The sequence below is a fragment of the Phascolarctos cinereus genome, unplaced genomic scaffold (genome assembly GCF_003287225.1).
Source record: "Phascolarctos cinereus isolate Bilbo 61053 unplaced genomic scaffold, phaCin_HiC Scaffold_2;HRSCAF=192, whole genome shotgun sequence".
Lineage (NCBI taxonomy): Eukaryota > Metazoa > Chordata > Mammalia > Diprotodontia > Phascolarctidae > Phascolarctos > Phascolarctos cinereus.
The window spans coordinates 116,642,363-116,647,275 of record NW_027555625.1 but is presented as its reverse complement, the minus strand read 5'-3'; positions in this window follow the sequence as shown (position 1 = coordinate 116,647,275).

Here is a 4,913-nt window from a genome sequence, read left to right as displayed (position 1 = left end):
CTTGTTTAATTTCTGCAATCTTGGCTATTTTGAAGCTCTGGGTTTTTGTTCTTGTTTTGTTATTCTTTTAATCTTCTTTCATTAATAAAAGGCTTGTTGATCATGTAATTTAGGAATTGTTGCCATAACTTCAAAATTCATATCTGGAATTATTTGGTTCCTTTTTAGGATATGAAATTTTCGTCTTGGTAGCCTTTTTAATAAACCTGTACTTTATGTTAAAAATAAAAATCTTTGCTCGAATTGACTTCTCTTAGGGTGTTAGCCCTGTCCTTCCTGCTTTGCTGAAAGGGATGGGGTTCGCTTTCTCCAGCTTCACTCAGTTAAAAAAAAAAAGATAACCCAATACGTAAGACGTGTTGTATATCCCAAAGCTTTTGGACAAGCCTAATATCATGTGTTTGTGTCGGACTCTCTCTCCACCCCTCAAGTCCGGGCTTAACAAATCACGTCTGTCGGGTCAATGACACATCAGTAGTACATTTACTTTAAAATTTCGCTTGGACCTTCCTTTGCTCATTTTGAATTTTTTATTGTAGTTCACTTCTACAAGATAACTTGATTTCCATGGGATTAAGCCAACTCAGTGTCACTGGGTGATTACCATTTAACTACATACTCCCCACAGTTGTCAAATGACTTCTTTTTATTTGGTGGAGTTTGTTGCTTGTTTTCAGATGCAACAGAATCAAAATTATTTTCCCCCCGTGCTGAGAACCAGAAGCACACACACACACACACAAATCATATCTAAAATGAAGAGTTCTAATATGATTCTACAAAAAGGGAAGCTAGATGAGAGATTCATGGGGAAATATTCTAGTTTGCAGCTCTCATTAATTAAATTGGACTGCATGAAATAAAAAGTGGTTTTATTCTGATCTTTTAGGTATGACGCGGTTAAATGCTTCCAGATATGTCCTTTTCCCTTTTCTCCCCCAAGTTGTTTCCTTCATTAGAAAAGTTGGAGCCCTGTTTCAGCACCCCTATTTCTTATATAGGTCTATACAGTTACAGTACAAAACTCTATGCTTCTGAAAATCATCCAACCTCTCCCCAAGGGGAAAAAATACTTTCCTCATTCAATTGTTGCAGCTCATTTCGTTGAAATGCAAGACAGGTACTTGATTTAGCATTTAAGCAAAAGGTTACACAAACTGCGTTTTAGAAAGTGTTGGGATGTCCGACAGGGTCAGCACCAGATCAGATCATTTTTTGAATGCAATCCTAAAGATAATGAGTACTTGTTGTATTAAAGGGGACAAACAGTACTTTGGCTTCCTCTGACCCCAGAATGCACGGCTCGGTTTCATTGATCATCCCCCTTTATGAGATAATGCAATTACAAACATCAATAAGGAGCTGCAAGGGGAATCATTATGTGGTGACAGTGATAAATGACGGTGCAGAAATAGCATGCTTTTTTTCTAACAATCCAGGAGCCCAGGGGCTTTGGGGGCTGAACACAGTCGCCAAGGAAACAGATGACATCCAAAACGGCACCAAAGGAAAAAAAATGAACAGTCTTTCTTTGCCTTTCACTCTTTTCCTTCTTCCAAAGAGTTAGTTTTGGCTCTAGCAGCAGCTGCCACACAGGCATTTAGTTATTTCAGACATTAAAGGCTAGAGAAGGGGGCTTTAACCCACCCCCACTAGCTTTCCACCAAATAACATACAAAGCTCGCTGTTCAGTTTTTTAACTACCTGAAAATAAAGGTTCTGAAAATCCAGATTAAATAAAAATATTGCTTTTATGCAGTTATAACATCATATTTTCTTTGCTTTCCAGATAATTCCAGGGAAACTGAGGCTTCCTCATTGAACCCAAGACAAACAAGACCTTGTGTTTCACATTTTCAAAAATTATTAGCTACTTCTGGTTCCTTCGCCGCTCCCCGCCCCCTTTCTACAACTACCCATAACCCTGCTCTGTGCCCAACCTTGTACAGACTATGTAAACGCTAGTTGCTCTTTTTCTTTTTTTTCCCCTTCCTTTCTTCCTTTCTCTCTTTCTTTAAGAACCTGATCTAAACGTGTCTAGGGCTTTCCCCAAATAGAAGAGCTAGATCTTTAGAATATCTCAGCAGAGCCTTCAAGGTCGCTACTCTTACAAGAAGCAGTTCCCTCTCTCGAGTCCAAGAATAGGGCTGAGGAATGCGAGTTGAAGGGTGAAGATGAGCTGTCCTCCCAGGGCTGTTGCACTGAGGTCAGTCCCAGCAATTCACCCATCAGAGTATCTGAGGTTATTTCATAGGAGGAGGAAATGGGATGCGATCTAGAGTAAATGGCTTACTGGCATCCCTCTAGGTTCTCGGCGAAGAGGAGAAGGAGGTGGTGGTGGTAGTAGTAAAAAAAAAGTTACACAAGAGAGGAAGGGAGGGAAGATGATGAAGGAAGAGTGAGAGGAAGAGGAGAAGGAAAAGAGGGAAGTGAAAGGAGAAAAATGGAAAGAGAGAAGCCACACCACTCGATATTCCTAGGCTCCCTTCGAGGATTTCTTGAACTCAATGAAAATATACTAGGGAATTTCAGATGACTGAAAACCCCAGTGTAGACAAAGGAGCACGTGCCCGCGCAAGCTTCCATGTACATATTCCTTCCTGTCTGGGATTGTTTCGAACACACAAGTCCACTACTCAAATCACACTAAGAAGTCCGAAAGGGACAGCTAAGCAGTACTTTATTCACTGCTTGTGAAGTCGGAGAAGTCCCCAAGACTTATTTTCTGCCTGGAGATTAAGATCATTTCTCCCGTAATGATCTTAATGCTTTAGGGTATAGGTGAGTGCAGCGGCAGTAGAAAGGGGGCAAGAATTACAGAGCAGATCGATGCGAGACTGGTTTAAAACTAAGTCCATTTTCTCCCGTGTTCTAGTTCCCAAATTCTCTGGAAGTGGGTTGAACTTGAAGGAGCGGCAAAATCACGCTTGAGCCTAGACTGGGTGGGAGCTGAGAGGATCCAGAGGCGGGAAGCAAAGAGATACGCAAAGGGTGTCAAACCGCAGTCTCCCTAGTATATGAATGTGACCTACTACCTCTCGACACCCCCCCACATGCACACGTATTCCACAACCCAAGATCGTGAGTTTTCCTTGCAAAGACTCCTCAAATTCCAAACACGTTGGCAAACTGGTTTCTCAGTAAAGTTTGTGTTTGTTTTTCCACTTCAGTTTCGAGTTGGGAGATAACATTTCAGAAAGGTGGAGAGGAGTGACAGGTTCTAGGGAAGGACTTACAGCCTTCTACGACTACCACCTTCTTCCTCATGGCCCACCTCCCATACCCTTAGGTTCTTGTTTCTCTACAGCGTCTCCACATTCCTCCCCCTTCTTCCATTTCTAGTCTCTGTCCCTATCACTTGGATTCTTTCCATCATTTGAATTTGCACCTTCTTCAACCTGGAAGTCCTCTCCGTGGATCCCTCCCCCTCCCAAATAAATAAATAAACGAGTTGAGAGGGAAAATGGATAACTATAATAAGATAACAGCTGATGTCTCGTCATTCATCTACCTCACTCCTATACATTCAGCACTTCATCTGTATCCAAATGGACACACGAAGTGTTTTCGTCATCACCGTCACCACCAATTAACAACCATTTATGCAGATTTCAAAGGGGACTGTGGACTCTAGATCCAAAATGGGGTGGGGGAAGGATTGCCAAGGCTTGTTTTAGTGTTTTGATGTAATTACTTAGGAACATAACAGTACACACAACTGCATTCAGTTCTCCTAACATAGGGGTAAGGGCACAAGACAGTATCAGTGTGGGATGAAATGCATGCGATCTGTATTCTGTAGAGAATTATCTGGTTTTGGAGTTGTATACAGCCCAGACTACTTTTTCCTCAACTGAAGGAGATCAGTTATTACTCCGGAAGCCCGTTCTAAGATGTTTGTGTGCAAAGTAACTGAAGCAAAATGAACGCCAGACTTTTCTTTTCGGAGCGTAAGCATCTATTCCCCACCACCAACACCACCCCACCCCACCACACACACATCTTCCCGCCTCCATCTATCTATGAAGCCCCAAGCACAGCAGGGGCACTTTCTTTCAGGCTAGGGTGCACACTGGTCAGCGACTCCCCAGGAAGCAACAGTTCCTTGCAACCTGAATCACATAACCAGGGGTCGCCCTGTTCCCAGAAGCAAAGTCAACTCCCAGCCCAGTCAGAGCTCAGTCTGTTTTCTTTCACATTTTAGGGGTAGGGGGAGATGGGTGGGATTAGACGAGAGGAAGGAGGTGAAGGTTGGGAATGAGACAATTTGTTTGCACTCTACATTTGAACAGGGGCCTTTGCCCTTGTGATCACTGGCGATACAGAGCCCTGGGTCAGGTCCAAACCAGGTCAGGTACAGCGTATCTCTCTCTAGTTTATGCCTGGAGGTTTCAAGGTCTGCCGATTCTGCGCGTGTGCCTTTTTCTCTCTTTCGCTTTCGCCAGATAAACCAGGTCCGGTTACTTCCTCTGCCCCAGGACTGTCCTGAAACCTACGTATGGCTGACAGCTCCGATACTCGTCTCTCCTCCTTCCCGCCCTTTCCAGACTGCCAGCGCTCCAGTAGACAACCAACTCTTACTTAGAATGTTGTAGTGGACAGGGAAGGGAGGGGAGCGGTTAGGTTTCTGGTGCAATCCTGCCCCCCCTCCTCCCCGTTCAGAAACTAATTTAATTAACACAAGTTTCCTACTAAGGCATCTCCACTCATCCACCCACTCCAAGCCTTTATTCCTCCTTTCCTTTCCTTGCTCTCCAGAATACGGGAGGAAAAGAACTCGACAGAGCATCCTCCTGGGCTCGCCTTCGCTCTCTCTTAGAGAGTAGCTATCTCCCAGAACTCGCTTCTGCTCTCCATCATCCCCGCCTCACTCCCCGTACACCTCACACTCCCTTTGCATCTCAGACGTCTTC